This window comes from Artemia sp. Qi Xiang Cuo, chromosome 2 (assembly GCF_049724085.1).
Source record: "Artemia sp. Qi Xiang Cuo chromosome 2, ASM4972408v1, whole genome shotgun sequence".
Lineage (NCBI taxonomy): Eukaryota > Metazoa > Arthropoda > Branchiopoda > Anostraca > Artemiidae > Artemia > Artemia sp. Qi Xiang Cuo.
In genome coordinates this window covers 37,935,088-37,953,836 of record NC_142795.1, presented here as the reverse complement: position 1 = coordinate 37,953,836, position 18,749 = coordinate 37,935,088, and the positions used below count along the sequence as shown (strand labels likewise).

The window sequence follows — 18,749 nt, the reverse complement described above, 5'->3', positions numbered from 1 at the left end:
TGGAAGAGCTTCTAGCTGCTTGTCATGAGAATGATGATATAGTCATTACATCGGAGGAGGAGGAAGAGCTCCTCCTATGTACATGTAGAACAGAGGTTAGACTCGATCGATAATCCTTGAATAAATTATGTCCCGTCAGCATTAAACTAAATTGTAGATGGCAGCAGGGGTGAGTGTCACGAGTATAAGATAGCTTTCTACTCATATGGAAGTCTTTTCAACACAAATAGATTTGTGTGGTTTTTTCTAAGTTTTTAAGATACTTCTGGTGTGTAAATTCCTCTTTTTCCCATTCCTTAGCAATTTTCAACAAAACTAAAAACAATTCAAATACAAAGTTTCAAATTTAGAAACCTTGTTTTCCACAGGGGGGACGGTATTTTCCGCCAGGGTATTTCCCAAGGAGGGAGTATTTTCCGCGGGGGTTACTTTCCGTGTGAGGGTATTTTTCGTGGGGAAGGGACATTTTCCGGGGTGTTAAACACTCCCCCCCCCGATTCACTATATTCATTTATGTTATTTTACTGTGTTCATGGCCGTATATTTGGCTTTAAAATACACTTATTTATCTATCTATCTAATATGCAGAATAAATGCACCAAACACATTTTGTATGCAGACCCGCTTTACTTTACCCCCCCCCCCCCTAATGTGCAAATCTATAGCCCAAATTTATTTCTAAAGAAACGAAGACAAAAAAACGGTGTGTTCTCAAATTTTACACAGCGTGAACTTGAGTGAGTGGCGCATAATATACAAGTTCCGAAATTCCTCCCCCCTACGGAAATAAATACAAAAAATAAAACTAAAAAAATCTCAAATTTGGAAAGCATTATTTTCCACGGGGGGGGTAATTTCCGGGGGATTATTTTCCCTGGGGGGGTATTTTCCAGGGGGTTATTTTCCGGGGGGGGGGGGGAATCACCGGGGGGGGGGGGTAAACGTCTAGAACCACACAGACACACATATATTTATATATTTATACACACACACACATATATATATATATATATATATATATATATATATATATATATATATATATATATATATATATATATATATATATATATATATATATATATATATATATATATATATATATATATATATATATATATAATTATTTCTTGAAAATATCTCCATTGTTGTTTTTTTTTTCATTTTCTGACCTGAAAACACGATCTAGACAGGTCGTCAGTTTTAAAAAATTCGTTTAGAGCCTTCATTTTGGAAACATATTTTTCAAAAAGAAATATGCGGTTAGAAAACTTGCGATAACGAGGAGCACAACGAATCGAAAATGAATATGCGGTTGAAGACAAGCGACAGCGAGAATCACACTAAGTCAAAAAAGGAATTGTTTTGTCTGGAAACTAAAAATATAACTTATTCTAAATAACATCTGCAAAAAAAAACTTTCCTTAAAACCCTTAAAATATTACAAAAGTTTATTAGTCTGGCACGTTATATTGAAAAAAAATTAAACCAGGTTAAACATACCTGTGTATGAAATAGTAAGTGTAACATAGCAAGGGATCCCTACTTTTTTATTGTTAAGTATGTAAAACAATAAAAAAAAACAGTGCCTCTAGGATGACACAAAAAACGCAAAGCTGCAAATGTTAAAAAATATATTTCGCTTGACAAGGAGAAATTTTTATCCAATTAGCTGAACCATAAAATTTGACAAGATGATCTTTCTTGTGGCAAAAATACAAAATTCCACATTTTTGCAGATAGGATTTGAAACCTATACAGTAGGGTTTTCTGATACGTCGAATCTGTTGGTGAGATTTTTTTTTTTTTTACCAAGATTCTATTACTTTTAGGGGGTGTCCCCCTTTTTTCTAAAATTAGGCAAATAATCACGTTACCAAGAACTGTTTGATTAGTTAGGTTTCATTTTTATATTCCATTCGTCTTTGTTGTTTTTGCAAAAACAAAGTCCATAAAATAAAGGTCATACTTTTAATTTAGAAAAATGAACCAAAGCTTTCTCCTTTGAATATTTACAACATCCAAACAACAACAACTTTCATGGTGGGAAAGAAGGAATTTACTCAATAGTCTGCTAACTGGTTTGCTTGCTCGTTAAGCTTTTTCAAGGTTTTTCAATTGTTGTAATCCTTGTCTTTTCTATTCTTTTTCTTTAATATTTCCAGATTAACACATTGCTCACACAAAACGAGTTGCAACTTTTTCATAGAAATCCAACCTTTCTTTCGAACAAAATTTAACAACGCATTTCAACTTGACGGAGAAGGATCTTACCTTTTTCATTCAACAAGTTGCTTTCAACTCTTTCCCCCGAAAGAGGAAAGACGTTTCCAATGGAACTTTACTGAATTTCAATTAAATTGTCTAGGAAAAGCTATGCTTGTCACAGTTGTCACAACAAAGAGGAAACTTTCCTTTTACACTCTTTCAAGTTAGATCGAAATCTGATTCTATTATTGCTGCTACAAAAATTAGCTAATTAGATGAGTTTAATATAGGAAAATAATCTGTCAGGAAACCCTTCCATATCAAATTAAATGTTTCCATCTTAAAGTGAATTTGATATCCAACTCCTTTTCCAACTCTTTGTATATTTAATCAAAATAAATCAATTAGGTGATTTACATAACTTTATAATTTTCCAGGGGGGAGGAGGGGGGGTGGTTTGGGGGAGAATTTTCAAGTGGGGAAATTTTCCGCGGGGGGATTTTCCGCGGAGGAGTTTTCCCACGGAAGGAATTTTACGACAGGAGAATTGTTCACGGTGGGAATTTTCCGGGGGAATTTAAAAAATGCTTTTAAATTTAAAACAGGATCGTTACTAACCTTGTGACAGCGGATAAGCTAAAATAGCTTAATGGGAATGCGTTAAGTGATTGTTACTAACATGCAAGGGAGAATTTTCCACGGGGTATTCTCTACGGAGGGGGGGGGTTTCTGAAGGTAGAATTTTTCCTCGAATTTCCCTTCTTTTGAAATCGTAGCAACGCGCGACAGGTACGCTAGTCTAGTAAATAACATTTGTTTTTTGGAAGGCGACAAAATGATATACATCAAAATCCCAAAAAACTGAAATCCCAGTATAATCAATTTGCAACATCAGGGTGATCTTTTGAGAAATAATTTTAAAAAGCGTCTTTAAAAAAAAAGGTTTCTCAAAAAAAGCGAAGAGTCATATTGAAACCCAAAAAAGCAGAAATAAGTTCCCGTTATGATTCAAAATTAAAAGGAACAGAAATTACTCAATGAAAAAACGAAACCTAAAAAGGACAGAAATTAAAATAAACAATCACATCAAATATAAAGATGGCAGATAGTACCATAGAAGAGTAAGTGAATCCTAAAACAAATAGTAGGCCTAGGGAAACTAAAATGGATAGACTAGCTTAAATATTCAAGTCTAACTCAGACATAAATTACCCCAAACAAAAAAAATAACTACCTTCTAAAACTTAAATTCCATAGCCATTTTTGCGATTTACTGAAAACGATATGTATTTTAAACTGTGTGGTTTTGACTTGTCAAAACTTTCAAAAAACCGACAATAATCCAGATGACTGGGAAGACCCCATGAAAGTAGACTGATTCTTTAATATATTGAATAAAAAAAACAAGTTTTTTAAACTGAAAGTAAGGAGCGACATTAAAACTTAAAACGAACAGAAATTATTCCGTATATGAAAGGGGCTGTCCCCTCCTCAACGCCTCACTCTTTACGCTAAAGTTTTTTATTGTTTAAAAAAACAAAGTTGTGATACAGAGTCAAACTTTAGCGTAAAGAGCGATGCGTTGAGGAGGGAACAGCCCCTTTCATATACGGAATAACTTCTGTTCGTTTTAAGTTTTCATGTCGCTCCTTACTTTCAGTTTAAAAAACTTGTTTTTTTTATTTAATTTCTGATCGTTTTTTAGTTAATGCAGCTTTTATTTGCATAAAAATTTTACTTTTCTTTTGCTAAATGGATGTCTTTACAAATTAACTTACGTAACTAACTTCTATATTCGTATATTTTTCTTCTGGCAAAAAATACAAAGTTGGAGATTTTTGCAGATATGAGCTTCAAACCTATGTAATATTGTTTTCTGATGTGCTGAATTCTGACGGTGTGATTTTCATTAAAATTCTTTCACTTTTAGGGTAGGTTTCCCCCCTCTTTAAAAAATCTGGTAAATTTTCTCAGGCTCGTAGCCTTTGATGAGTGATACTAAACTTAATAAAATTTATATATTTAGGATCAGCATTATAAACACATTCTTTTGATACATTTATTGACATCAAAATTTTGTTTTTAAAATTTTCGATTACTATTGAGCCGTATCGCTTGTTTTTTTATTGTTTTTTTTATTACGTATATGTTATTACTTATATGAAGGGGTTCTCACCTTAGTCAATAACACCCTCTTTACGTTAAAATTTAAAAAAAATTTTGATTCACAAACCCCTGAATCACAAAGGCCGTTTAATTACAATAGATAGCTCTTTTGAAAGCACTAAAAAAAACTGTAGCGTAAAGAGCGAGGTATTGACTTGGGGGAGAACCCCATCACATACGTTATAATTTCTGTTCGTTTTAAGTTCTAATATTCCTTCTTACATTTCAGTTGAAAAAACTTATTTTTTTTAATTTAATTTCTGAATGTTTCTTAAATAATGCTTGGAAATCCGGCGCCCCGTTCATAGAAATGTCCCTTACCCCAAAGAAAAATCCTCCACGGAAATATTATCCAGAGTAACCCCCTCCTCTAGCCCCCCCCCTCCAGAAAAAATCCTTCCTGAAAATGGTTGTATACTTCCCAATAACCAATAAATAATGCTGGCAAGTCCGGCGCCCCCTTCATGGCAATTTCCCTTCCCCCATGAAAACTTCCTTCATGAACAGATCCTCCAACACAACCACCGACCCACCCTTACCTCCCACAACCAGAAAAAAAAACCTCCTGAAAACTTCTGTATAATTACCAATAACCAAAACTATATGTTAACATTTGGTAAAGTTCATAACTTTTAGCCCTCCCTCTGGGAACTTCGGGGAATTCAGTCATCCTAAAAGAAATATTTATCTTATTTTTGACCATGCTTAACAAAATGGCTATATCAAAATTTTGATCAGGTGATTTTGGGAAAAAAATAAGCATGGGAGGGGGCCTAGTTGCCCTCCATTTTTTTGCTCACTTAAAAAGAGAACTAGAACTTTAAATTTCCGTTCCAACGAGCCCTCCCACGATATTCTAGGACCACTGGGTCAATACGATCACCCCTGGAAAAGACGAAAATCAAACAAACAAACAAAAACAAATAAACACGCATCCGTGATCTTTCTTCTGGCAAAAATTGGAAAATTCCACATTTGTGTAGATAGGAGCTTGAAACCTCTACAGTAGGGTTCTCTGATACGCTGAATATGATGGTGTGATTTTCATTAAGGTTCTATAACTTTTAGGTGGTCTTTCCCCCCTTTTTTGAAAATCAGCCAAATTTTCTCAGGCGCGTAACTTTTGATGGGTAGCACTAAACTTGATGAAAGTTATATATTTGAAATCAAAATTGAAATCTGATTCTTTTGATATATCTATTGGTATCAAAAACCCGTTTTCTAGAGTTTCGGTTACCATTGAGCCGGGTCGCTCCTTACTTACAGTTCGTTACCACGAACTGTTTGATATAATTATAACAATATATATATTGTTTAATATATAATTATATTAATATCTGACAATGTCAACAGTTTTTGATTTTTACAATGTTACAATTTTTGGGAAAAAACGAGGTTTTCAACATATTTTGTTGTCAGCTAAGCGCAAATGACGCTCTGATATAGTGAAGAGTAAACCTTACTCCTGCTTGCAGAAATTTCTGTTCGTTTTATGTTTGAATTAAATAAAAAGAACAAATTTTTTTTAACTGAAACAAAGGAACAACATTAAAACTCAAAACGAACAGAAATTATTCCGCATATGAAGGGTTGCTCCCTCCTCAATACCTTGCACTTTACACTAAAGCTGCTAGCACTTTTTAAAAAAGCTTCCTATTCTAATTAAACGACCCAGTATTTCAGTAGCCGCTCTTAAAAAATTGGGACAAACATTCAAACTTTAGTGTAAAGAGCAAGATACTGAGGAGGGAGCAGCCCTTTATATACGGAATAATTTCTATTCGTTTTGAGTTTTAATATTGCTCCTTCAGTTAAAAATACTTGTTTTTTTATTTAATTTCTCTTCGTTTTTCAAATAATGCAGGTATATCTGACTCAGCCTCCATGAAATGTACCCATCCCCCTCACTGGAAATTCCTTCATAAAAATTTCATCGAACGTAAAGTAACCCCCCCCCCCTCAAGTTCCCTCCAGATAGTTTCATCCTCACTGAAAATCCCTCACCCCCCTTAAATTTCTTGCCGGAGATTCAGCCTGAAAAATTATCCTTAGCTTACTTTCATTTGAAAAAGACTTTAATCTCCAATCGGTCTCTCGATCACTCCGGAAATGCCCCCTTCCATAGAATTTTTTCCGGAAATCAAAACACGCGGAAATAGCCCCGGAACATCTCAACATGCAAAATTGAGTTGGTAAAGATAATGTTGGCAATTAACAAAAAAGTTCGTGCAGGAATTCTATCGAATCCCCCCAGTGTAAAATCTGGAAATCAAAACACGCGGAAAATAGCCCCCGGAAAATCTCCACCCGTGTAAAATCTTCTCTGGAAAATGCAACCCCCCCGAGAAATTTCCCTCCCCAAGGAAGATTCTTCCAATAGAAATCCACCCCAAGCACAAAATCCCCCCCTGAAAAATGTCTGTAGACTTCCCAATAACAAATGCTATCATAGGCAGCGCAATAGCGCTGCCTAAGTAAAAAACGATGTTGGCAGAATGTATTATTAATTTTTTTTTTTTCATGTTGGGCACTTCGTATCGAAGGAGTTGTCGTAGAAACTTCGAAAAGGGCTCATTCGATTGGAAATTGGAGTGGCTAGTGCCCTTTTTAATAGTCAAAAGTGATTGGAGGGCAACTAGTCCCCCCCCCCCCGCCCATCATTCCCCAAAACACATCCAATAAAAAATTTGAGATAGCCATTTTGTTCAGCGTGTAGTTGATTTCCAGATATAAAATATGTTTTTGAGGAGGACACTCCCCCATAACCCTCGGGACAATGGTTTTAAATTATGCCCTGAGGGCATATAAGAACGATGTTGGCACAATGTATTATTTTTTTCCTTTAGAGCAGGGCACTTCGTATCGAAGAAGTTGTCGTAGAAACTTCAAAAAGGGCTAATTCAATTGGAAATTGGAGTGGCTTGTGCCCATTTTAATAGTCGAAAGTGATTGGAAGGCAACTAACATCCCTTCCACGCCCACCATTTCCCGAAACACATCCAATCAAAATTTTGAGATAGCCATTTTGTTCAGCGTAGTTGATTTCCATATAGAAATTATATTTTAAGGAGAAAACTCCCCCACACCCTTCAGGGCAAGGATTGTAAGTTATGCCCTGGGGGCATATAAGGTTTTTATAGAAGGCGGTGTTGTAGGAACTTAAAAAAGGCTCATTCGATTGGAAATTCAAAGGGCTAGTGCCCTTTTTTATAGTCGAAAGTGATTGGAGGGAAACTAGCCGCCCCCTTTGAAAAAAGAAACTTGAAAAAAGGCTCATTCGATTGCAAATTAAAAGGGCTAGTGCCCTTTTTAAGAGTCGAAAGTGATTGGAGGGCAACTAACCCCCCTCTCACGCCAACTTTTCCCCAAACACATCCAATCAAAATTTTGAGATAGCCAATTTATTCAACGTAGTTTTAAGTTCTATAAATTAGGTCTTTGAGGATGACAACCCCCTCACAGCCCTCAGGGCAAGGGTTGTAAGTTATGCCCTGGGGAAATGTAAGTTTTTATTGAAATCTTTGTCGTAGAAAATTCAAAATGGGCTCATTAAATTGGAAACTGGAATGGCTAGTGCACTTTTTAATAGTCGAAAGTGATTGGAAGGCAACTAACACCCACTCCACGCCCACCATTTCCTTAAACACATCCAATCAAAATTTTTAGATAGGCATTTTGTTCAACGTAGTTGATTTCCTGATAGAAAATATGTTTTAAGGAGAACACTCCCCCACACCCTTCAGGGAAAGGATTTTAAGTTATGCCCTGGGGGCATATAATGTTTTTATAGAAGTCGTTGTCATAGGAACTTCAAAAAAGGCTCATTCGATTGGAAATTTAAAGGGCTAGTGCCCTTTTTAAGAGTCGAAAGTGAATGGAGGGCAGCTAACCCCCCTCTCACGCCAACCCTTTCCCCACACACATCCAATCAAAATTCTGAGACAGACAATTTATTCAACATAGTTTTAAGTTCTATAAATTAGTTCTTTGAGGATGACAACCCCCTCACAGCCCTCAGGGCAAGGGTTGTAAGTTATGCCCTGGGGACATGTAAGTTTTTATTGAAATCTTTGTCGTAGAAACTTCAAAAAGGGCTCATTCGATTAAAAATTGAAATGGCTAGTGCCCTTTTTAATAGTCAAAAGTAATTGGAAGGCAACTAACACCCCTTCCACGCCCACCATTTCCCCAAACACATCCAATCAAACTTTTGAGATAGCTATTTTGTTCCACGCAAGTAGTAAGGCAATGCACAGTCCTGAACGTGATTGCGTAATTTGTCTTACCTCTCGCCTGAGGCATGAATATACAGTGTAGTCTAACCGGTACATTGGCTTGCCAGGGTCAAGCACCTATTACTACGATCGATACTTGCCCTACCAAACGGGTTTTCTAATGTGACACGCATTTTTTGGCGGTCAAACTCATGGATACATGTTTATTTTTTTAATTTTTTTTTTAAACTGGTCTTTTTTAAATGAAGCCCATAACAATTTGCATAAACCCGTGAATGTAGGAGTGAAAGTCTGTTCGTAGTAAATATGAATACAATTGCTAATAAAGTTATTGTGACCGCCCTTTTTCGATATGGTTAGGTGGGTATAATCTGATTTGGTTCGTTAATGTGAGAGGGTTACTCAATTTACATCTTAGTGTTAACTGGGCGATGACCAGAATTATTTGATTAACATTTAAAAAGTGGTAATGAGATATGTGATCTGTATAATACACTAGTGATGTTTGATAAGTATTGTCAATTTAAAATAGGATCTAACGTTCCCTTCGTTCCCCCATTTCTGAGGGCAGGAAGGGGAGGGGTCAATTTTGGAGGGAAAACATCTGCATCAAGGGGAAGGGTCAGAGACCCTTCGTTCCCACATTTCCGAGGGCAGGGGAGGCGGAGAAGGTGATAGTATTCCAATACAATAATTCAAGCATAATAGAATTTATGCTCCTAGTGGAAGCTCGTAAAGCCCTTCCCCCTCCCCGCGCTAGGATTATTGCCTGGCTGTACCTCTAAATACAGAGAATTAAGGTGATAGTATTTCGATACAATAAGTCAAGTATAATAGAATTTATGCTCCTAGTGGAAACTCGGAAAACCCTTCCCCCGCTCTCGCACTTGGATTATTGCATAGCTGTGATAATGGATATTACATCTAAATACAGAGAATTAAGGTGATAGTATTCGGATGCAATACGTCACGCATACTATAATTTATGATCCTAGTGAAAGCTCATAAGACCCGTCCCCCTCCCCGCGCGAGGATTATTGCCTAGCTATGACAATGGATATTACAACTACATAAAGAGAATTAGGGTGATAGTATTCCGATAAAATAAGTCAAGCATAATAGAATTTATGCTCCTTGTGGAACCTCGTAAAACCCTCCCCCCTCCCCGCGCGAGGATTATTGCCCTGCTTTGCCAATGGATATTACCTTTATATACAGAGAATTACGGTGATATTCTTCCGATACAATAAGTCAAGTATACTAGAATGCTCCTAATGGAAGCTCGTAAAACCCTTCTCCCTTCCCGCGCGTGGATTAATGCCTAGCTATGACAACGGATATTACCTCTACATACAGAGAATTAAGGTGATACTATTCCGATACAATAAGCCAAGTATACTAGAATTGATTCTCCCAGTGGAACCTCGTAAAAACCTTCCTCCACTCCCGCTCTCGGATTATTCCCTAGCTGTGGCAATGGATATTACTTCCAAATACATAGAATTAAAGTGATAGTATTCCTATACAATAAGTCAAGTATAATAGAATTTATGCTCCTAGTGTAAACTCGTAAAACCCTTCCCCCTCCCCGGTCGAGGATTATTGCCTGGCGGTGACACTGTATATTAACTCTAAATACAGAGAATTAAGGTGAAAGTATTAATATAAAATACGTATATAATAATAGAATTTATTCTCCTACTGTAAGCTCGTTAAACCCTTCCCAAGCCCCGCTCTATGATTATTGCCCGTCTATGACAATTGATATTACCTATAAATACAGAGAATTAAGGTGATATTAGTCCGATACAATAAGTAAATCATTATTATATTGTTGTTCCTACTGGAACCTCTTCAAACCCGTGCCCCTCCCCGCACTAGGATTACTGCCTATCGGTGACAATGGACATTACCTATACATAAATAGACTTAAGGTGATAGTATTTCGAGACAATACGTCACGTATAATAGAATTTATGCTCCAAGTGTAAGCTCATAAGACCTTTCCCCCTCCCCGCGCGAGGATTATTGCCTGGCTTTTACAATGGATATTACCTCTAAATACATAGAATTAATGTGATTGTATTCCGATACAATAAGTCAAGTATAATAGAATTGATGCTCCTAGTGGTAGCTCGTAAACCCCTTCCCCCTCCCCGCGCTAGAATTATTGCCTAGCTGTGACAATGGATATTACCTCTAAATACAGAGAATTAAGGTGATGGTATTCCGATACAATAAGTCAAGTATAATAGAATTTATGCTCCTAGTGGAATCTCATAAAACACTACCCACGCCCGCCGCATAGCCTATTGCCTATCTTTGACATTGGATATTACCTCTAAATACAGAGAATTAAGGTGATAGTATTCCGATACAATAAGTCAAGTATAATAGAATTTATGCTCCTCGTGGAACCTAGTAAAACCCTTACCAATCCCCGCGCTAGGATTATTGCCTAGCTGTGACAATGGATATTACCTCTAAATACATAGAATTAATGTGATATTATTCCGATACAATTATACAATAATACTTTTTTTTATGATGAGTGTATATGCTTGTAATCCCCACTTACCTCCCCGCGCTATGATTAGTTAATAGCCATTCCAAAGTATATGATATAAACAATACTAGACTTAGGTGGTCAGTAGTACAATAAAAGCATTCAAGTATAAGAGAATTGATGCTCCTAGTGGAATCTCGTCAAACCCTTCCCCCCCACCGCACTAGGATTATTGCCTAGCTATGACAATGGATATTACCTCTAAATACAAAGAATTAAGGTGATAGTATTCCAATACAATAAGTCAAGTATACTAGAATTTATGCTCCTAGTGGAAGCTCGTAAAACCCTTCCCCCTGTAAAATCGGAGCTAATAAGGGTTTTTGACTGTAAACTCTAGTTTGTTGAAAGAAAATTATGGAAAATACAATTCTCTTGTTAAAATGTGAAACTTAAGTCCTTTTCTGGATTGAAAAATAAAACTATATCCGTAAAATCTTAACTAATAATTCATTATTTTTTCATAAAAACAAACCATTTTTTTTTTTAAACTTCGAAATTTTTCAACTTTATTTATTTTTTTATTTTTGTATCTATCTTAAAATGTCAAAGTATGATTACGGTTCTAAAAATTGCGATCTATGATTGGTCAGAGACACGATGTGGCTTTCCCACCGGTATTCTATGACCGCTTATCGTTACTACCTAGTCTACTGCATGTATTAAATCCATATTTTTACACAGTGGAACGTTAAACGCATACAACATATATTTTAAAAAAGAAAGTGAAGATGGAACATTTTAATAGAGTGTTTTCACATAAAAAGGTTATTTTAGCATTGAATATCGACAAGGAGAAGTATTTAAACTATGAAACAAGTACAAGCGGTAGCAGTATTGGAAATGTATGCATGCATTGTCATGACAGTAAGGAATTAAATTTCTTTGGGAAACCAAAAACTTTTAACTGTTATGACGTTGGTTATGTGAGATTGAGATTTCAAGAGATGATTTTACTCAAGGAGAATGCTAGTATAAAGATAATTGATGAGGATAGAGGAAGATTCCTTACTACTGCTACATGTAATGCATTACCTACGGATGCATCCAATCATCAGCTTTCGGTTATTAGCATTCAACGGAAGGCTAATAAAAGAAAGGCCTACTCTGCTACTAATATCGTAAGCAATATCTTGTTTACGTGCTGAAACTTCTACCTGTGTAAAAATAATGTGATAATAGACAGTGAAATTGCAATAAAAATAAAAATGGCATTGTCAAAAAATATCACTACGGAATATAAAGATGAAACGATGAAGAACAAAGCACCAGCAAACATTACTGGCATTGATCAACCAGTCAATGAATCAAATAATAGCAAAGACGAAAAGCATATTGAGCCTGTTCATGAGACACCAGTAAAAACTATGTATGATTCAGAATGGAATAATGATTATTCTACTGATTACGAACTAAGAGACGACAATAACTACAATATCACGAGAGAACATAGTGAACTATTTTATGGAACAGATTCAAAATGTCCAAAGTTAATCATTGATATTAATAATGTATCATATTATATTTTTGTATTAATATTCAACATATCATTATTTCATGAAAATTGTTATATTGTTACGTATTCATTATTTTTTTAGAGTAAGCTAGCGTACCAAGCGTTTATAATGTATATTAAAACAACGGAGATGTAGGGAAAGGAGTTTGCATACGTCTATTGTCAGACACACTATTTCCGTAAATTCTGAGCTAATAAGACTTTTTCGACCGTAAACTCTAGTTTTTTTTGTAAGAAAATTATGGAAATACAATTCTCTGGTTCAAATGCGGAACTTAAGTCTATTTTTGGATCGAAAAATAAAACTATTTTCGTAAAATCTGAGCTAATAAGGCTTTTTCGACCGTAAACTCTAGTTTCTTGTAAGAAACTTCCCCCCAAACTCAAATTTTCCAAAATTATTCTTTAGAAGCTTTTAACATATTTCTAAAGTACTAGTAGATAGAGTGCTAAAAACATCAGAGTCGACTTCAGAGGACATGTTATATCACGGGAAGAGGTTTTGAAAATCCCCCTTCCCCCAAAACTCAAAATTTTCCCGAATTCTACTTTAGAAACATTTAAAATATTTCTAAAGCACTAATAGATACAGTGCTAAAAACATCAGAATCGACTTCAGAGGACACTTTATATCACGGAACGAGGTTTTGAAAATCCCCCTTCCCCCCAAACTCAAAATTTTCCAAAATTTTACTTTAGAAGCTTGTGTGTGTGTCTCTTTGGGCTTTTTGTGTCTCTTCGGACTGTGTCTATGTCTCTACAAATGTAGAAAAACCCGTGTGGGTGACTTGAAATAAAAAAATTTAACAAGAAATGACTGAAAAGTGTTATTCTTTGGTTCAAATGTAGAAAAAAACCGCGTGAGTGAGTTGAAATAAAAAATTTTTTTAACAAGAAATGACTGAATTGTTTTGGAGGAGATGGCTTGATTGACAGAAGGATGTATTAGCGAAGTTATAGTGGAGGGCGACAATGTCTTCAAAGTCAAGGCTATAAGAAAAAAAAAAGTTCCGAATATTTTTGTCGGTTTGCAGTTTACGTATTAAAATCAATAACAGTAATGATTCTATGTGAACTTTCTCTAAGTCGATCAAATTGGTCTCTAAACGATTCATGATAAAAAAATAGTTTGGGACAAGAAAAAAAAACTAAAATAATGTCATGAAATAATTTTAAACACTCAGATTTTTTTTTGTGTGTGTTTGTTTTTATGTTTGTTTTTTTTAGTTGTGTGTGTGTGTGTGTAAGTTTTTTTTTGTATGGGTGTAAGTTTTTTTTTGTGTGTGTGTAAATTTTTTTTTGTGTGTGTGTGTGTGTAAGTTTTTATGTGTGTGTAAGTTTTTTTTTTTTTTTTTTTGTGTGTGTAAGTTTTTTTTTTGTGTGTGTGTAAGTTTTTATGTGTGTGTGTATGTTAGATTTTGTGTGTGTGTAATTTTTTGTGTGTGTGTGTAATTTTTTGTGTGTGTGTTTTTTTTTGTGTTTGTGTAATATTTTGTGTGTGTGTGTGTGTAAGTTTGTTTGTGTGTGTGTGTGTGTGTGTATTGACAGAAGGATGTATTAGGGAAGTTATAGTGGAGGGCGACAATGGCTTCAAAGTCAAGGCTATAAGAAAAAAAAGTTCAGAATATTTTTGTCGGTTTGTAGTTTACGCACTAATATCAATATCAGTAATGATTCTATTTGAACTTTCTCCAAGTTGATCAAATTGGTCTCTAATCGGTTCATGATAAAAAATAGTTTGGGACAAGAAAAAAAACTAAAATAATGTCATGAAATCATTTTATACACTCAGATAAGTTTTTTTTTTGTGTAATTTTTTTTTGTTTTATGTTTTTTTTGTGTGTGTGTGTGTGTGTAAGTTTTTTGTGTGTTTGTTTAAATTTTTTTTTTTTTTTGTTTTTTTTTTTTTGTGTGTATTTGTGTGAGTTTTTTTGTTTGTGTAAGTTTTTTTTTTGTGTGTGTATGTAAGTTTTGTGTGTGTGTGTGTGTAAGTTTTTATGTGTTGGTTTAAGTTTTTATGTGTGTTTAAGTTTTTGTGTACGTTTAAATTTGTGTGTGTGTGTGTCAGTTTTTGTCTATGTGTATTATGTTTTGTGTTTGTATGTGTGTTTGTGTGTGTGTGTGTAAGTTTGTGTGTGTGTGTGTGTGTGTGCGTGTGTGTGTGTGTAAGTTTTTATGTGTGTGTGTAAGTTTCTGTGTGTGTGTGTGTGTGATTTTTGACCATAAACTCTAGTTTCCTATAAGAAAATTATGGAAAATACAATTCTATCGTTCAAATGTGAAACTTAGTTCAATTATCTGCTTCAAATGCAGAAAAACCCGTGTGGGTGAGTTGAAATAAAAAAAATTTAACAAGAAATGACTGAAAAGTGTTTTGGGGGGGATAGAGGCTGTTTTCAAAGATTTAGAATAAGAAAAAAAATTGTCAGGTGTGGGACTCGAACCCATGACCCCGTTTGGGTTTGTTGTTTGTGTTGTCAGTCAATAGCTATGACCTTGAGAAAAGAGCTTGATAAAACTACCTGATTATCGAAAAATGGGGGAAACATCCTCCAAAAGTCGACAGGAATGCTCCCTCCAGCGCTTTCTCGGATATGTTGAATAAAATATGCAAAGTCGACATAGCTTTATTTAATTTTTTTAAGGTTAATTTATACGAGGTTACGTGCGTGCACGTAACCTCGTCTAAATTAACCTTAAAAAAATGAAATAAAGCTATTTTATATTTTATTCAACATATCCGAGAAAGCGCTGGAGAGGAGCATTCCTGTCGACTTTTGGAGGATGTTTCCCCCATTTTTCGATAATCAGGCAATTTTCTCAAGCTCTTTTCTCAAGGTCATAGCTTTTGACTGACAACACTAACATCAACCCCATATGGGGTCGTGGGTTCGAGTCCCACACCTAACAATTTTTTTCTTATTATAAATCTTTTAAAACAGCCTCTATCCCCCCCCCAAAACACTTTTCAGTCATTTCTTGTTAAATTTTTTTTATTTCAACTCAACCACACGGGTTTTTCTGCATTTGAACCAGAGAATGGAACTAAGTTTTACATTTGACCAATGAAATTGTATTTTTCATAATTTTAATATAGAAAACTAGAGTTTATGGTCAAAAATCACACACACACACACACAAAAACTTACACACACACAAAAATACTAACACACACACAAAAACAAAAAAAAACAAAAACACACACACAAACTTAAAAACACACACACAAAAACTTATAAGAACAAAAAAACTAACACACAAAAATTACCTTACACACACACAAAAATCCTTAAACCCACACAAAATAAAAAGAACAAATAAAAAATCACACCCAAACATAAAAACTTACACACAAAAAAAACAAAAAAAACTTACACACACACAAAAAAAAACTTACACACAAAAAAAAAAACTAACACACACCCCAAAATAACAAATACACAAATAAAAACTTACACAAAAAAAAACTTCTCTTATTGTTGAAAATGATTTCATGACATTATTTTAGTTTTTTTTTCTTGTCCTAAACTATTTTTTTATCACGAACCGTTTAGAGACCAATTTGATCAACTTGGAGAAAGTTCAAATAGAATCATTACTGATATTGATATTAGTGCGTAAACTACAAACCGACAAAAATATTCTGAACTTTTTTTTCTTATAGACTTGACTTTGAAGCCATTGTCGCCCTCCACTATATCTTCCCTAATAAATCCTTCTGTCTATACACACACACACACAAACACAAACACACACACACTTACACACACATACACACACACACACACACACACACAAACTTACACACACACAGACAAACAAAAAATTAAAAAAACACAAAAACTTAAACACCCAAAATAAATTACACACACACACAAAAATTAACACACAAAAAAAAAATAACACAAAAACACACATAAAAAATAAATCACACAAAAAAAAAAAACTTACACACACACAAAAAAAAACAAAAAAACTTACACACACACAATAACTCACACACACACACACACAAGTAAAATTACACACACACAAAAAAAAATTAAACACAAAAAAAAAAACTTACACACACACACACACAACTAAACAATAACCCAATAAAAACATACACAAAAAAAAAAATTCTATGAGTGTTTAAAATGATTTAACGACATTATTTTAGTTTTTTTTTCTTGTCCCCAACTATTTTTTCTTCATGAACCGTTTAAAGACCAATTTGATAGACTTGGAGAAAGTTCAAAAAGAATCATTACTGATATTGATATTAGTGCGTAAACTACAAAACGAAAAAAATATTCTGAACTTTTTTTTCTTTTAGCCTTGACTTTGAAGACATTGTCACCCTCCACTATAACTTTGCTAATACATCCTTCTGTCAATCAAGCCATCTCCTCCAAAACACTTTTCAGTCATTTCTTGTTAAAAAATTTTTTTATTTCAACTCACTCACACGGGTTTTTTCTACATTTGAACCAAAGAATAACACTTTTCAGTCATTTCTTGTTAAATTTTTTTTATTTCAACTCATCCACACGGGTTTTTCTACATTTGTAGAGACATACACACAGTCCGAAGAGACACAAAAAGCCCAAAGAGACACACACACAAGCTTCTAAAGTAAAATTTTGGAAAATTTTGAGTTTGGGGGGAGGGGGATTTTCAAAACCTCTTTCCGTGATATACATTGTCCTCTGAAGTCGATTCTGTTTTTTTTAGCACTGTATCTATTAGTTCATTATAAATATTTTAAAAGCTTCTAAAGTAGAATTCGGGAAAATTTTGAGGTTGGGAGGAAGGGGGATTTTCAAAACCTCGTCCCGTGATATAACATATCCTCTGAAGTCGATTCTGATGTTTTTAGCACTCTATCTGCTAGTGCTTTAGAAATATTTTAAAAGCTTCTAAAGAAGAATTTTGGAAAATTTGAGTTTGGGGGGAAGTTTCTTACAATAAACTAGAGTTTACGGTCGAAAAAGCCTTATTAGCTCAGATTTTACGAAAATAGTTTTATTTTTCGATCCAAAAATAGACTTAAGTTCAGCATTTGAACCAGAGAATTGTATTTCCATAATTTTCTTACAAAAAAAAACTAGAGTTTACGGTCAAAAACCCTTAATAGCTCAGATTTTAAGGAAATAGGGTGTCTGACAATAGATGTACGCAAATTCCTTTTCCTACATCTCCGTTGTTTTAATATACATTCTAAACGCTTGATACGCTAGCTTACTCTAAAAAAAATAATGAACAAATAATAATGTAACAAATTTCATGGAATAGTGCTATGTAGAATGTTGACACAAAAATATATTATGATATATAATTAGTATAAAAAATTAGGTTCGGGCATTTTACATCTGTGCTATAGGCTTTTTCACCAAATTATGTCTTGAGAGTTAAGCTATCGCCGTCTCTCAGTTTGTAATAAGTAGAAAACTCATTATTATATTTTGAATCATACACAATTTTTAATGGTGTCTCATGAACACCACAAGGCTCAAGGCACAAGGCTCAAGGCACACCACACCACAAGGCTCAAGGCACAAGGCAACACCATACAAGGCTCAATATGCTTTTCATCTTTGCTATTATTTGATTCATTGACTGTTTGATCAATGCCAGTAATGTTTGCTGGTGCTTTGTTCTTCATCGTTTCATCTTTATATTCCGTAGTGATATTTTTTGACAATGCCATTTTTATTTTTCTTGCAATTTCACGGTCTATTAACACATTATTTTTACACAGGTAGCAGTTTCGGCACGTAAACAAGATATGGTTTACGATATTAGTAGCAGAGTAGGCCTTTCTTTTATTAGCCTTCCGTTGAATGCTAATACCCGAAAGCTGATGATTGGATGTATCCGTAGGTAATGTGTTACCTACAGCAGTAGTAAGGAGTTGACCTCTATCATCAAAAATTATTTTTATGTTAGCATTCTCTTTGAGTGCAATCATCTCTGGAGATCTCAATCTCGCATAAACACCATCATAAGAGTTGAATTTTTTAGGTATTCCAAAGAAATTTAATTCCTTACTGTCATGACAATGCATGCATACATT

The 18,749-nt window shown here is 34.5% G+C and overlaps 1 protein-coding gene across 1 annotated transcript in view; it reads right to left on the bottom strand.

Annotated features, from left to right (window-relative positions):
• Positions 1-18,749, bottom strand: part of sif (guanine nucleotide exchange factor still life) — a 285,383-nt gene that overhangs the window by 68,308 nt on the left and 198,326 nt on the right. The gene's annotated exons all lie outside the window — the stretch shown is intronic.